At 57.5% G+C, this 16,440-nt stretch overlaps 1 long non-coding RNA gene across 2 annotated transcripts; it reads right to left on the bottom strand.

The window, feature by feature from the left end:
* Positions 1-116: 116 nt before the first annotated feature.
* Positions 117-1,627, bottom strand: LOC142058346 (uncharacterized). Of its 2 annotated transcripts, XR_012660924.1 has the most exons (4): positions 1,559-1,627; positions 1,358-1,435; positions 1,168-1,266; positions 117-305 (listed from the first exon to the last, which is right to left on the bottom strand). It is a non-coding gene; the product is annotated as an uncharacterized LOC142058346 (long non-coding RNA). The 2 variants fall into 2 exon arrangements; XR_012660923.1 differs by having other exon boundaries at positions 1,168-1,435.
* Positions 1,628-16,440: the final 14,813 nt, after the last annotated feature.

The raw sequence follows: 16,440 nt of genomic DNA, 5'->3' as shown, positions 1-16,440 counted from the left end.
CAGCCACAGCGGGAGGTATGTTTGTGCAAGAGTCACGTTTCCCACCGTCTGCGAAACGTGTTCCCGATCCCTCGAACCCAAAACCCTTTCATCTTTGGCTGCTGCTGTGTCGTGCCAGAGCCGGCACTGGGGGAGGAGCCTGCTGACACATAGCGATCCCAATGGGTGACACCGCCTGACCACGGGACGGCAATTACCTGGCATGCCGTTGGCTTGCATCGCCTCTGTTTCTTCAGCAGAGGCTGGCAGGGAACCACTGCTTCCTTCCAAAAACGCCTCCTTCTGCGCAGCCTCTCGGTCCGTCCCTTGAGAAACCAAGTGGGACAGTTGGATTAGATGGAAGCCTTCCCCATCAGGGAGGTGGCATCTTTGGGAGGCAGTGCTTCTCAAAGGCATGGGTAATAAGGTTTAGACAAATTGCCGGGGCTTTTGGGGCTGCGCCTAGTCAATAGTCCAAACAACAGCCAGGCCTGACCTGCTGGGAGACCAGGAAATTGCACGCGATCTCCTGGCTCGCATAGCACGTAGTGCGTTTTTGGGAAACGGTAAGGTGATGCTAAATGCCTTCCTTCAAAGAGGATGGGAAGAAGATGCAGCCAGGCCAGCCGGGGAAACAGCCCTTCTGAGCAGGGCTCCTATGCAAGGCCCTCCTGCCCTTCCCTGTAAGCCCCAGCATCGGTCACATTCGTCCCATCCCAGCTATCGGTCTGCAGATGGGAAATCGAGCACAAGGCAGAAAGCCTGCTGAGTCAGCATCTCCGCCCGACCTTCAGCACTAGGAAAGGGCAAGCAGCACTGCTTGGGACCTCGCCCGTGCCTGGAACCGGCTCTCAGTGGGCAAGCAGTGCTGCGCGTGAGCTGAGCACAAGTGCAGCACGCGCCAGGCCCTCCAATCTGCCTGCGACATCTGCACAAGCCGCCTCTGAGCCATACTGGGCAAGCTGGGACTGCAGCTGCCTCTGGCACTTGGCCTGAAGCACAACAGGCAGCAAAGGCTCTGCACCATCTCTATGGCTTGCCAGCACCTGCAAGGTGCGAAACCCAGCGTCGCTGCAGCGAGGCCCTGATCAATCCCTTCCCGCTGCGCAGGCTACAGCGTGCCCAGACTTGTATGTAAAACCTCCGGTTGTCACATCTCACGGCTAAGGCAGAGCGAAAGACACCCACCGTGTCCTCTCTCCAGTTCTTCCAGCATTTGCCTTAGGGCATGCGATGGCTCCGGGGACTTTTTCCCTCCTTCAGCTTGGTACCTGGCTCTTGGAGGACCTTCAGGGAAAGCATTTGGTGCAATTTCACAGGAATAAATTACAGGCAACCAGTGCTTAGCCTGCAAGGTCAGCGGAGACGGACCACTCACCCCTGCGATGCCAGCCGCGCTGTAGCACAGCATCCAGCCGAGGAGCTGCAGAAGTCCTCCCTACGGGCACGTCTGTAACTAAACACCCAGAGAAGCCTCCATCACCTGTTGTCTGCGCATCATCGGCCACGGAAGGAGCAGCTTGCATTTCGCATGGCAAGAAGATTAAAAGGTGACTGCTCCCTCCTCCCACTGCCTTACCTGTGGGATTGCTCTCAGGCTCGGGGACAGGAAGAGACCAAGAAGTCGGGAAGCCCTCGACTTTGAGAGGACCTTCAGGAAAATGGCACATGACTAAGCTCTTGCCACAGTGTCAATGTTAATTCTTTCAAGGAAAGGGATGCTGAGCCCTTACCTCTAGGATGCCCCAAGGTCTCCAAACCAACATCGAGGCGAGAAGCTGGATAATTGTTGGCACGCCCCTCGCCTAGAAGCAAGCACAGATGAGAAATGTTTCCATCGCATGTTGGGATCCACTTCTGCCTTTGTGAACTGCAGACACTGGAAGGGGGTCAGGTAACAAGGTGGGAGCCAGATGTAGGTGGGGAGTGGCAAAGCTGCAGAGGGACCCGGGGACGTCTTGGGTGGCTCCTGGCATCTCTTCAGACACTCTTTGCAGGCCATGTGCAACACCCGTTGAGGAGCAGCCGGGCCAACATACGGCCCTTTGGGGCTTTCTTCTTGGGAGAGCTCTCTCACACACACAGAGGTAAGCCTCGCTAGAGGTCTGGAGGGAAAAAACCCATCACCCACGCTTCTTGGGGAGAAGAGCCCCCTGGCCCATGAAAGGCTGCACCAGCGCTGCCTGCTTACCTGCTTCCAGTGCTTGCCATGGAGCAGCCTGGGCAGCCCTGGCATGCAGGGCCACCAGGACGAGGAGGACAAGGAGGAGGTGGCGGGTGATGGCCATGGCCGTGTGGTTGCTGCTGCCGCTGCTGCCGCTGCCGCTGCTGCTGCAGCAGATGGGTCCGGGGGCTGAGAGGTCAGTATTTATAGCCAGCACGGCTCTGTGATGTCATAGCCCTGCTGTGACCTCACAGCCTGGCTGAGGCTGTGTGGGGATGGCCCTCAGGGCGCTCATGGAGAGCCGCTGGAGCACAGCCAGGGGAGCTGCCCTCTTTGGGAGGGGAGCACATCCTGTCGGGCAGCTCTGTCCAAGGGCTGGGACACAGGCCCAGCCAGGGCTGAGCCCACAGCTCTGCCCTGTTTTCTGGGCACTGTCACAGGGGCAGCAAGGAGTTCACAGTCCCCCAGAACAACCAGAAACCACAGCCAAGGGCTTTCTGACCTCCTTGGGGGCTGTTAGCAACAGCTCGTGAGGCTGAAGAGTGAGCTATTTCAGTCTCAAGACAAGTGCAAGATCCCCTTCCGTCAGCAGCTTCCAGGCTGGAGCCCAGTTTGGTGCCTTGGGGGACCCCAGGGCTAACGAGCCACTTTTGTTTTCCACCAAAGATGAAGCCTTGACTTTTCCATTCCTTCTTCGTGTGAAATTTAAGGGAGTACGCTCTGTCAGGCTCCTGAAAGAGCAAAGTCAATCCTTAAAACAGAAGAGTACTCTCTCCAATTATTTGACATGCAAAAGGGAACCCAGGAGAGCACAGGGTGTGTATATGCCACCTGACCAACCTAGTGGCCTTCTATGATGGAGTGACTACATCAGTGGACAAGGGAAGAGCTACAGATGTCATCTAGCTGGACTTCCAAAAGGCCTTTGACACAGTCCCCCATATCATCCTTCTCTCTAGATTAGAGAGCTATGGATCTGATGGATGGACTGCTTGGTGGATAAGGAATTGGCTGGATGGTCGCATCCAGAGGGTTGTGGTCAATGGCTCAGTGTCCAGATGGAGATCAGGGACGAGTGGTGTCCCTCAGGGGTCTGTACTGGGACGAGTACTGTTTAACATCTTCATCAATGGCATAGACAGCGGGATTGAGTGCCCCCTCAGCAAATTGCAGACGACAGCAAGCTGAGTGGTGCGGCTGACACGCCTGAGGGATGGGGTGCCATCCAGAGGGAGCTGGGCAAGCTCGAGAAGTGGGCCCATGGGAACATCACGCGGTTCAGCAAGGCCAAGTGCAGGGTCCTGCACCTGGGTCGGGGCAAGCCCCGGTATCAATAGAGCCTGGGGGATGAAGGGATTGAGAGCAGACCTGTGGAAAAGGACTTGGGGGTACTGGTGGATGAAAAGCTTCACAGGAGCCGGCAATGAGCACTCGCAGCCCACAAAGCAATGTTATCCTGGGCTGCATCAAAAGAAGGGTGGGCAGCAGGTGGAGGGAGATGATTCTGCCCCTCTACTCCGCTCTGGTGAGACCCCACCTGCAGTACTGCATCCAGCTCTGGAGCCCTCAGCACAGGGAAGGCATGGACCTGTTGGAGCTGGTCCAGAGGAGGGCCACAAAAGTGACCAGAGGGCTGGAACACCTCTCCTATGAGGAAAGGCCGAGGGAGTTGGGTTGTTCAGCCCAACTGAAGAGAAGGCTGCGGGGAGACCTCCTTGCGGCCTCTCGATACTTGCAGGGGGCTTGTAAGAAAGATGGAGAGAGAGTTTTTAGGAGGGCCTCTTGTGATAGGGCAAGGGGTAGTGGTTTTAAACTAAAAGAGGGTAGATTCAGAGCAGATATAAGGAAGACATTTTTTATGCTGAGGGTGGTGAAACACCGGCACAGGTTGCCCCGGGAGGTGGTAGCTGTCCCATCCCTGGAAACATTGACGGTCAAGTTGGACGGGGCTCTGAGCAGCCTGATGTAGTTGCAGATGGCCCTGCTCATTGCAGGGGGGGTTGGGCTAGATGGCCTTTAAAGGTCCCTCGCAACCCAAACCATTCTGTGATGCTATGATTCAGGGTGCTGGGAGCATCGACTGCAAAGACCAAGTCAATCTGAACGCGAAATATGTGTTAGGATAAGCCAAAGGGCTTTTGCCTCTGAAAGAGCGTGGCAGAGGAAAAAGTATTGCTCGGAGCTGTTTTGGGTGGAGTGGAGCAGAACTTGCATTAACTTTAGTGCCTGAGAGTGCCTGGTCCCTCCACTACCACAAATGAAAGCGAAATGAAGGACTTGCCTGCTTATGCCCAACTCGTCATGTTCTCCTAGCAGGCTGACTAGCTGACTGTTGGGACTACCTTCTCCACGGGCTTTGGTCAAGCCCTGGCCTGCTGGGGAGTTTTTTTTCCTCTGTTCTTTGGCCCTCCAGAAGGAAAATGGAAATAACCTGAGAAAGAGTGTGCCAGCTCCCAGCGAGGGCTGGAGCGTCCCACCCCAAGCAAGTAACCCTGGAAAGTCATTGTGCGGTCCTGAACAGACACTGGCATCCTTTTAACTACATATTGGCTTTGTGTTACATGCTAAGGCAACGTTTGCTCAGTGGAGGCTGTCCTTTGCTAAGTGTCCTGACGTGCCATCGCTAGTTAGGTTTGCGTGTGAAGGAGGAGCGTTGTCAAGAATCAATCCCTAATTGCAGCCATTGGCTCAGGCCTGGCAGCCTGAGCGGTGGGGGCAGCGGCTCCACGGATCAAGCTCTGACCCCAGCTCCCCGCATGGTGGCAGGCTCGGTTCAGCGCTGATGGATTTGGGGTCACACCCCTAACATCCGCTGGATCCCATGTCGTACGGTGTCACTCCATTTCCCAACACAGACCCCGGAGGACCATGATGAGGAATTCATGAGGGAAATACAACCAATTACCATAAAATGGGAGTTGGCAGCCCTTTCTGAGGGACTGGAAGGGAGCCCTTTGTCTAACCGCATCTTCCGCCAACTCTTGTGCTCAGTGTTGACTGAGGGTGCTGGCCAATTTCCCCTTTCTGCTCTTGTCTTTTGCACAGGGGCAGGCTGGGTCTTTCCTATTACATTGACTTCAGCTGCGGTTCTCCCCTGGTGTTTATCCCACGGGGTGTACGGTGGTAATAAAGAGCATAGGAAGGACAGGGACCTTCTGGAGCGGGCGCAGAGCAGGGCCAAAAAGATGAAGATGAGGGGACTGGAGCAGGTGGCAGCAGCCCAGGTGTCTAAAGTTAGGGCACCTTCATGCTATCAATGAGCCTGTGACAAATGGCTGGAACGAAAGACCGCAGTCCTGCTGTTCTCTCAACAGGAGGGAGGCATCAAACCCGAAGCTGGCCTAGCCTAGGGTCCCTTGCCTGTGGGCGAAGCCCAGGGTGGCACATTGGAGCAAGGCCAGCACGTGATACTTCTCCTGTGTGCTCTCCCATGCCCCTGTGACCTACAGCACCAATTTGGTGAGCAGCGGAGGAGCCTGGTGACCTCTTGGCTGGCTCCTGGCAGCTCTCCAGACACTCTTTCCAGGCCATGTGCAACAGCTGTCGAGGAGCGGGTGGACCAACGTACGGCCCCTTGGGCTCGCTGACCCGGAGAGCTCACACGCAAACAGGGGAAGCCCGCGCTGAAGCACTGGAGGGCAAAACCATCATCCAGGCTTCTGGAGGAGAAGCGTTAAACCCCTTTCCCCCTCAACACTTTTACACCTTGATGGCAATAATAACTGCGATCTAAGCCAAGGCCTCAGAACTAAGAGCGGGCCCAGCCTCCCTTTAGTCTAAAAAGCCACGTGCTTACTCTTGTACCTCGCCCAAAGTGCCTGATCTGCACCAGCAAAGGGCCTTGGTTGTCAGTGTGTGGTTTGCTTTGGTGTCCTGTGAACAGTGGCCGCAGCCTGAGCAGCACAGCTGAACTCTTACAAATGCCTCAGGCAGCCTTTCAAGCAGTGGGGTGGTCACCACTTTCTTACTGCCGAGGCAGTAAAGGCCTGGCTCAGGGAGCTGCTTAACAGCAGGCTCAGCAGCCAGGTGTGGAGACCCTTTGCAGCACCCCCAATTGGTGATGGCCCATCAATTAGGGCCCATCAAGGGCCCATCAATTAATGAGGACCTTGTTTTGCCTCCAGTACATTTGCTTGTCAGGCTTGTGCCCCTGGAGCTGCATTTGATGGCTCCCCCCTTTTCCTGGGTATGCCATCTGAGGAGGTCCGCTGTGGCCAGATGATCCCGCTGCAACAATCGTTTACTGAGCCCACGGACCCTCACCGGGCCGTGTAACTGGCCAGGTTGGGCCCCCGTCACTGCCTCCCGCACCGCGTGTGGGTCAGGTTGGTGTTGCTGGCCATGGCTGTGGGCTGCCCCAGCCCCTCGGGGCCCCGCCGCTGGCCGGAGGAGCCTCGTGCCTGGCTCCTGCCTGCCGACACAGTGGGCATCCGCGGCTGCGCCCGGCTGCGGAGCTCAGCCGGTGCTGGTGCCTCCTGGGGTTTGCTGTTTGTACCACCGGAAACGTGTGTGCCAGCTCTGTCCCTCTTTATTTGTAGAGAAACGGCTGATCCCCGAAGCTGTTGGTGGGGGTTCTGTCAGCGCACCCCCAAGCCCTCCCCTGGCGGGGCTGCCTTCAGCCCCTGCCAGGGGGCTGGACCATCGGTCTTGGGGGGCGGGGGGGCCGTTTAGGCTGGGGCTGGTGCTGGAGGGTGCTGGGCCGGTCCCGCTGCAAGAAGGCTGCTGGGGTCAGGCTGGGGGGGCGCAGGGGCCGTGGGGAGGGCGGGCGTGCCGGTTTCCCACGCACAAGCGGCGGCCGCTGTTGTTGGGTCCAGCTCTCAGGGGTGCTGGGCCGGCGGGTCCGGCTCTGCGGGCGCGAGGGGTAGCTGCTGGTTTCCCGGCGGGCTTCTGAAGCTGCAGAGGCATGCCTGTGGAGAGAAGAGGCTGCTGAGGCCCTCAGCTCCAGATGGGACACGGGGACTCTCCAATCCACAGCACGGCCCTGAGATGGCAAGGCGCCCCAGCAAGGGCTGAGCTGCTGGCACACCTTGGCCCAGGTGGACGCCTGCACCTCATGGCCCCAGCGAGAAGGGGCATTCCTCGGGGCAGCTTTGCTGGTCAGGAGTGGGCGCTAGCACATGTCTCGCTTTCTAGGGCAAGCTCACCCCTGCTATTTCTCATCCCTGACCTTGGTTTGCCGATGGCTGGCGCTCCTGGGGCTGCTCTTGTCCAGGCAGGGTCGGTTTGAGCTGACACTGGCTCCAGTGAGAGCGGGCTCTCGAGACAAAGGCCCGGGAGTCAAGACGCCAATTAAAGCATCTGACAGCAGCAGAAACCTCAGCAGAGTTTTTTGGCCAAGCCCTAACTAACTAGCCCCTCCACAGCAGCCTGACTAGGAATGCTTCGTGGCTACGATGAGCAGCCATGGAAGGAAGCAGTCGGTGCGGAAATCAACTACTCACTATTAGAAGTGCTTCCACAACCGGATCATGAAATAGCACAATGCTATCTCAAGTGGCACGGAAACGGCGACTCCCGCTGTGACTATCATACAGGCTCTTCGCACATGTTGGGGACAGTAAAAACTTGCAGTGTTCTGGGGGTTGGAAACACTTGGGGTTGTCTCGCCGACCACATCTGGAGGAGCAATTTGGAACGTTAGTTCGTCCTGTGCACCACTGGGAAGCCCGCGGCATGTCTGATTTGTCCAGGAAGGTCTCTGTTTCCCCCCAGTGCTGGTGCCTGGAGGTACACTCCCACCCTTTGGAACAGGCTGTCCCACCAACCAAAACTCACGCGGCCGGCAGGAGACCATGGCAGGGGAGCACAGCTGCTTGAGCAGTCGCTCCTTCGAGGGATACGGACAAAAACCATCCCTGCAGCAGGGGGGGGCACGCGCTACCCTCCCTCCCTCCCTCCCTCCAGGCCAGGCCCCACACCCCGAGGGGACTGAGTCAGGCCTTCTCAAGAGACCCTTGAGCCTTGCTCTCCCCTTCTGCCTCTTCTCCAGCATGGGCACCACCTGCAGCCGCTCCCAGGTTTTGGGACATGTCTCCCGCTTAGGGACCCCAGCGAGACTGCTCAGTACCTGAGTCTGTGCGGAAAAATTCATGTACGCTGCCATGGTGGTCTCCTCTGGCCTTTGACAGCCCTGGCAAAAAGCAGAGATGACAGGTAAAGCCTCGGCACGGCCCAGGCGCAGCAGGTGCAGGAGGACGGGGAGGTTCCCTCTAGGCCCTGCCCAGTCGGGGAGTCAGGGCATTGCTCTGGACCTCAGCTCATGGGAGGGATCCCGCTCTGTGCTGCTCTTGTGCCTTGGGCCTCTAGGGACTCACGGCAAGCGCTGGGATGCAGCCACAGCGGGAGGTATGTTTGTGCAAGAGTCACGTTTCCCACCGTCTGCGAAACGTGTTCCCGATCCCTCGAACCCAAAACCCTTTCATCTTTGGCTGCTGCTGTGTCGTGCCAGAGCCGGCACTGGGGGAGGAGCCTGCTGACACATAGCGATCCCAATGGGTGACACCGCCTGACCACGGGACGGCAATTACCTGGCATGCCGTTGGCTTGCATCGCCTCTGTTTCTTCAGCAGAGGCTGGCAGGGAACCACTGCTTCCTTCCAAAAACGCCTCCTTCTGCGCAGCCTCTCGGTCCGTCCCTTGAGAAACCAAGTGGGACAGTTGGATTAGATGGAAGCCTTCCCCATCAGGGAGGTGGCATCTTTGGGAGGCAGTGCTTCTCAAAGGCATGGGTAATAAGGTTTAGACAAATTGCCGGGGCTTTTGGGGCTGCGCCTAGTCAATAGTCCAAACAACAGCCAGGCCTGACCTGCTGGGAGACCAGGAAATTGCACGCGATCTCCTGGCTCGCATAGCACGTAGTGCGTTTTTGGGAAACGGTAAGGTGATGCTAAATGCCTTCCTTCAAAGAGGATGGGAAGAAGATGCAGCCAGGCCAGCCGGGGAAACAGCCCTTCTGAGCAGGGCTCCTATGCAAGGCCCTCCTGCCCTTCCCTGTAAGCCCCAGCATCGGTCACATTCGTCCCATCCCAGCTATCGGTCTGCAGATGGGAAATCGAGCACAAGGCAGAAAGCCTGCTGAGTCAGCATCTCCGCCCGACCTTCAGCACTAGGAAAGGGCAAGCAGCACTGCTTGGGACCTCACCCCCACCTGGAACCGGCTCTCAGTGGGCAAGCAGTGCTGCGCGTGAGCTGAGCACAAGTGCAGCACGCGCCAGGCCCTCCAATCTGCCTGCGACATCTGCACAAGCCGCCTCTGAGCCGTACTGGGCAAGCTGGGACTGCAGCTGCCTCTGGCACTCGGCCTGAAGCACAACAGGCAGCAAAGGCTCTGCGCCATCTCTATGGCTTGCCAGCACCTGCAAGGTGTGAAAGCCAGTGTTGCTGCAACGAGGCCCTGATCGATCCCTTCCTGCTGTGCAGGCTACAGCGTGCCCAGACTTGTATGTAAAACCTCCGGTTGTCACATCTCACGGCTAAGGCAGAGCGAAAGACACCCACCGTGTCCTCTCTCCAGTTCTTCCAGCATTTGCCTTAGGGCATGCGATGGCTCCGGGGACTTTTTCCCTCCTTCAGCTTGGTACCTGGCTCTTGGAGGACCTTCAGGGAAAGCATTTGGTGCAATTTCACAGGAATAAATTACAGGCAACCAGTGCTTAGCCTGCAAGGTCAGCGGAGATGGACCACTCACCCCTGCGATGCCAGCTGCGCTGTAGCACAGCATCCAGCCGAGGAGCCGCAGAAGTCCTCCCTACGGGCACGTCTGTAACTAAACACCCAGAGAAGCCTCCATCACCTGTTGTCTGCGCATCATCGGCCACGGAAGGAGCAGCTTGCATTTCGCATGGCAAGAAGATTAAAAGGTGACTGCTCCCTCCTCCCACTGCCTAACCTGTGGGATTGCTCTCAGGCTCGGGGACAGGAAGAGGCCAAGAAGTCGGGAAGCTCTCGACTTCGAGAGGACCTTCAGGAAAATGGCACATGACTAAGCTCTTGCCACAGTGTCAATGTTAATTCTTTCAAGGAAAGGGATGCTGAGCCCTTACCTCTAGGATGCCCCAAGGTCTCCAAACCAACATCGAGGCGAGAAGCTGGATAATTGTTGGCACGCCCCTCGCCTAGAAGCAAGCACAGATGAGAAATGTTTCCATCGCATGTTGGGATCCACTTCTGCCTTTGTGAACTGCAGACACTGGAAGGGGGTCAGGTAACAAGGTGGGAGCCAGATGTAGGTGGGGAGTGGCAAAGCTGCAGAGGGACCCGGGGACGTCTTGGGTGGCTCCTGGCATCTCTTCAGACACTCTTTGCAGGCCATGTGCAACACCCGTTGAGGAGCAGCCGGGCCAACATACGGCCCTTTGGGGCTTTCTTCTTGGGAGAGCTCTCTCACACACACAGAGGTAAGCCTCGCTAGAGGTCTGGAGGGAAAAAACCCATCACCCACGCTTCTTGGGGAGAAGAGCCCCCTGGCCCATGAAAGGCTGCACCAGCGCTGCCTGCTTACCTGCTTCCAGTGCTTGCCATGGAGCAGCCTGGGCAGCCCTGGCATGCAGGGCCACCAGGACGAGGAGGACAAGGAGGAGGTGGCGGGTGATGGCCATGGCCGTGTGGTTGCTGCTGCCGCTGCTGCCGCTGCCGCTGCTGCTGCAGCAGATGGGTCCGGGGGCTGAGAGGTCAGTATTTATAGCCAGCACGGCTCTGTGATGTCATAGCCCTGCTGTGACCTCACAGCCTGGCTGAGGCTGTGTGGGGATGGCCCTCAGGGCGCTCATGGAGAGCCGCTGGAGCACAGCCAGGGGAGCTGCCCTCTTTGGGAGGGGAGCACATCCTGTCGGGCAGCTCTGTCCAAGGGCTGGGACACAGGCCCAGCCAGGGCTGAGCCCACAGCTCTGCCCTGTTTTCTGGGCACTGTCACAGGGGCAGCAAGGAGTTCACAGTCCCCCAGAACAACCAGAAACCACAGCCAAGGGCTTTCTGACCTCCTTGGGGGCTGTTAGCAACAGCTCGTGAGGCTGAAGAGTGAGCTATTTCAGTCTCAAGACAAGTGCAAGATCCCCTTCCGTCAGCAGCTTCCAGGCTGGAGCCCAGTTTGGTGCCTTGGGGGACCCCAGGGCTAACGAGCCACTTTTGTTTTCCACCAAAGATGAAGCCTTGACTTTTCCATTCCTTCTTCGTGTGAAATTTAAGGGAGTACGCTCTGTCAGGCTCCTGAAAGAGCAAAGTCAATCCTTAAAACAGAAGAGTACTCTCTCCAATTATTTGACATGCAAAAGGGAACCCAGGAGAGCACAGGGTGTGTATATGCCACCTGACCAACCTAGTGGCCTTCTATGATGGAGTGACTACATCAGTGGACAAGGGAAGAGCTACAGATGTCATCTAGCTGGACTTCCAAAAGGCCTTTGACACAGTCCCCCATATCATCCTTCTCTCTAGATTAGAGAGCTATGGATCTGATGGATGGACTGCTTGGTGGATAAGGAATTGGCTGGATGGTCGCATCCAGAGGGTTGTGGTCAATGGCTCAGTGTCCAGATGGAGATCAGGGACGAGTGGTGTCCCTCAGGGGTCTGTACTGGGACGAGTACTGTTTAACATCTTCATCAATGGCATAGACAGCGGGATTGAGTGCCCCCTCAGCAAATTGCAGACGACAGCAAGCTGAGTGGTGCGGCTGACACGCCTGAGGGATGGGGTGCCATCCAGAGGGAGCTGGGCAAGCTCGAGAAGTGGGCCCATGGGAACATCACGCGGTTCAGCAAGGCCAAGTGCAGGGTCCTGCACCTGGGTCGGGGCAAGCCCCGGTATCAATAGAGCCTGGGGGATGAAGGGATTGAGAGCAGACCTGTGGAAAAGGACTTGGGGGTACTGGTGGATGAAAAGCTTCACAGGAGCCGGCAATGAGCACTCGCAGCCCACAAAGCAATGTTATCCTGGGCTGCATCAAAAGAAGGGTGGGCAGCAGGTGGAGGGAGATGATTCTGCCCCTCTACTCCGCTCTGGTGAGACCCCACCTGCAGTACTGCATCCAGCTCTGGAGCCCTCAGCACAGGGAAGGCATGGACCTGTTGGAGCTGGTCCAGAGGAGGGCCACAAAAGTGACCAGAGGGCTGGAACACCTCTCCTATGAGGAAAGGCCGAGGGAGTTGGGTTGTTCAGCCCAACTGAAGAGAAGGCTGCGGGGAGACCTCCTTGCGGCCTCTCGATACTTGCAGGGGGCTTGTAAGAAAGATGGAGAGAGAGTTTTTAGGAGGGCCTCTTGTGATAGGGCAAGGGGTAGTGGTTTTAAACTAAAAGAGGGTAGATTCAGAGCAGATATAAGGAAGACATTTTTTATGCTGAGGGTGGTGAAACACCGGCACAGGTTGCCCCGGGAGGTGGTAGCTGTCCCATCCCTGGAAACATTGACGGTCAAGTTGGACGGGGCTCTGAGCAGCCTGATGTAGTTGCAGATGGCCCTGCTCATTGCAGGGGGGGTTGGGCTAGATGGCCTTTAAAGGTCCCTCGCAACCCAAACCATTCTGTGATGCTATGATTCAGGGTGCTGGGAGCATCGACTGCAAAGACCAAGTCAATCTGAACGCGAAATATGTGTTAGGATAAGCCAAAGGGCTTTTGCCTCTGAAAGAGCGTGGCAGAGGAAAAAGTATTGCTCGGAGCTGTTTTGGGTGGAGTGGAGCAGAACTTGCATTAACTTTAGTGCCTGAGAGTGCCTGGTCCCTCCACTACCACAAATGAAAGCGAAATGAAGGACTTGCCTGCTTATGCCCAACTCGTCATGTTCTCCTAGCAGGCTGACTAGCTGACTGTTGGGACTACCTTCTCCACGGGCTTTGGTCAAGCCCTGGCCTGCTGGGGAGTTTTTTTTCCTCTGTTCTTTGGCCCTCCAGAAGGAAAATGGAAATAACCTGAGAAAGAGTGTGCCAGCTCCCAGCGAGGGCTGGAGCGTCCCACCCCAAGCAAGTAACCCTGGAAAGTCATTGTGCGGTCCTGAACAGACACTGGCATCCTTTTAACTACATATTGGCTTTGTGTTACATGCTAAGGCAACGTTTGCTCAGTGGAGGCTGTCCTTTGCTAAGTGTCCTGACGTGCCATCGCTAGTTAGGTTTGCGTGTGAAGGAGGAGCGTTGTCAAGAATCAATCCCTAATTGCAGCCATTGGCTCAGGCCTGGCAGCCTGAGCGGTGGGGGCAGCGGCTCCACGGATCAAGCTCTGACCCCAGCTCCCCGCATGGTGGCAGGCTCGGTTCAGCGCTGATGGATTTGGGGTCACACCCCTAACATCCGCTGGATCCCATGTCGTACGGTGTCACTCCATTTCCAACACAGACCCCGGAGGACCATGATGAGGAATTCATGAGGGAAATACAACCAATTACCATAAAATGGGAGTTGGCAGCCCTTTCTGAGGGACTGGAAGGGAGCCCTTTGTCTAACCGCATCTTCCGCCAACTCTTGTGCTCAGTGTTGACTGAGGGTGCTGGCCAATTTCCCCTTTCTGCTCTTGTCTTTTGCACAGGGGCAGGCTGGGTCTTTCCTATTACATTGACTTCAGCTGCGGTTCTCCCCTGGTGTTTATCCCACGGGGTGTAACGGTGGTAATAAAGAGCATAGGAAGGACAGGGACCTTCTGGAGCGGGCGCAGAGCAGGGCCAAAAAGATGAAGATGAGGGGACTGGAGCAGGTGGCAGCAGCCCAGGTGTCTAAAGTTAGGGCACCTTCATGCTATCAATGAGCCTGTGACAAATGGCTGGAACGAAAGACCGCAGTCCTGCTGTTCTCTCAACAGGAGGGAGGCATCAAACCCGAAGCTGGCCTAGCCTAGGGTCCCTTGCCTGTGGGCGAAGCCCAGGGTGGCACATTGGAGCAAGGCCAGCACGTGATACTTCTCCTGTGTGCTCTCCCATGCCCCTGTGACCTACAGCACCAATTTGGTGAGCAGCGGAGGAGCCTGGTGACCTCTTGGCTGGCTCCTGGCAGCTCTCCAGACACTCTTTCCAGGCCATGTGCAACAGCTGTCGAGGAGCGGGTGGACCAACGTACGGCCCCTTGGGCTCGCTGACCCGGAGAGCTCACACGCAAACAGGGGAAGCCCGCGCTGAAGCACTGGAGGGCAAAACCATCATCCAGGCTTCTGGAGGAGAAGCGTTAAACCCCTTTCCCCCTCAACACTTTTACACCTTGATGGCAATAATAACTGCGATCTAAGCCAAGGCCTCAGAACTAAGAGCGGGCCCAGCCTCCCTTTAGTCTAAAAAGCCACGTGCTTACTCTTGTACCTCGCCCAAAGTGCCTGATCTGCACCAGCAAAGGGCCTTGGTTGTCAGTGTGTGGTTTGCTTTGGTGTCCTGTGAACAGTGGCCGCAGCCTGAGCAGCACAGCTGAACTCTTACAAATGCCTCAGGCAGCCTTTCAAGCAGTGGGGTGGTCACCACTTTCTTACTGCCGAGGCAGTAAAGGCCTGGCTCAGGGAGCTGCTTAACAGCAGGCTCAGCAGCCAGGTGTGGAGACCCTTTGCAGCACCCCCAATTGGTGATGGCCCATCAATTAGGGCCCATCAAGGGCCCATCAATTAATGAGGACCTTGTTTTGCCTCCAGTACATTTGCTTGTCAGGCTTGTGCCCCTGGAGCTGCATTTGATGGCTCCCCCCTTTTCCTGGGTATGCCATCTGAGGAGGTCCGCTGTGGCCAGATGATCCCGCTGCAACAATCGTTTACTGAGCCCACGGACCCTCACCGGGCCGTGTAACTGGCCAGGTTGGGCCCCCGTCACTGCCTCCCGCACCGCGTGTGGGTCAGGTTGGTGTTGCTGGCCATGGCTGTGGGCTGCCCCAGCCCCTCGGGGCCCCGCCGCTGGCCGGAGGAGCCTCGTGCCTGGCTCCTGCCTGCCGACACAGTGGGCATCCGCGGCTGCGCCCGGCTGCGGAGCTCAGCCGGTGCTGGTGCCTCCTGGGGTTTGCTGTTTGTACCACCGGAAACGTGTGTGCCAGCTCTGTCCCTCTTTATTTGTAGAGAAACGGCTGATCCCCGAAGCTGTTGGTGGGGGTTCTGTCAGCGCACCCCCAAGCCCTCCCCTGGCGGGGCTGCCTTCAGCCCCTGCCAGGGGGCTGGACCATCGGTCTTGGGGGGCGGGGGGGCCGTTTAGGCTGGGGCTGGTGCTGGAGGGTGCTGGGCCGGTCCCGCTGCAAGAAGGCTGCTGGGGTCAGGCTGGGGGGGCGCAGGGGCCGTGGGGAGGGCGGGCGTGCCGGTTTCCCACGCACAAGCGGCGGCCGCTGTTGTTGGGTCCAGCTCTCAGGGGTGCTGGGCCGGCGGGTCCGGCTCTGCGGGCGCGAGGGGTAGCTGCTGGTTTCCCGGCGGGCTTCTGAAGCTGCAGAGGCATGCCTGTGGAGAGAAGAGGCTGCTGAGGCCCTCAGCTCCAGATGGGACACGGGGACTCTCCAATCCACAGCACGGCCCTGAGATGGCAAGGCGCCCCAGCAAGGGCTGAGCTGCTGGCACACCTTGGCCCAGGTGGACGCCTGCACCTCATGGCCCCAGCGAGAAGGGGCATTCCTCGGGGCAGCTTTGCTGGTCAGGAGTGGGCGCTAGCACATGTCTCGCTTTCTAGGGCAAGCTCACCCCTGCTATTTCTCATCCCTGACCTTGGTTTGCCGATGGCTGGCGCTCCTGGGGCTGCTCTTGTCCAGGCAGGGTCGGTTTGAGCTGACACTGGCTCCAGTGAGAGCGGGCTCTCGAGACAAAGGCCCGGGAGTCAAGACGCCAATTAAAGCATCTGACAGCAGCAGAAACCTCAGCAGAGTTTTTTGGCCAAGCCCTAACTAACTAGCCCCTCCACAGCAGCCTGACTAGGAATGCTTCGTGGCTACGATGAGCAGCCATGGAAGGAAGCAGTCGGTGCGGAAATCAACTACTCACTATTAGAAGTGCTTCCACAACCGGATCATGAAATAGCACAATGCTATCTCAAGTGGCACGGAAACGGCGACTCCCGCTGTGACTATCATACAGGCTCTTCGCACATGTTGGGGACAGTAAAAACTTGCAGTGTTCTGGGGGTTGGAAACACTTGGGGTTGTCTCGCCGACCACATCTGGAGGAGCAATTTGGAACGTTAGTTCGTCCTGTGCACCACTGGGAAGCCCGCGGCATGTCTGATTTGTCCAGGAAGGTCTCTGTTTCCCCCCAGTGCTGGTGCCTGGAGGTACACTCCCACCCTTTGGAACAGGCTGTCCCACCAACCAAAACTCACGCGGCCGGCAGGAGACCATGGCAGGGGAGCACAGCTGCTTGAGCAGTCG

Source organism: Phalacrocorax aristotelis, chromosome 6 (genome assembly GCF_949628215.1).
Source record: "Phalacrocorax aristotelis chromosome 6, bGulAri2.1, whole genome shotgun sequence".
NCBI lineage: Eukaryota > Metazoa > Chordata > Aves > Suliformes > Phalacrocoracidae > Phalacrocorax > Phalacrocorax aristotelis.
Note: the sequence above shows the minus strand (reverse complement) of the source record. Positions and strands in the feature narration are given on the sequence as shown.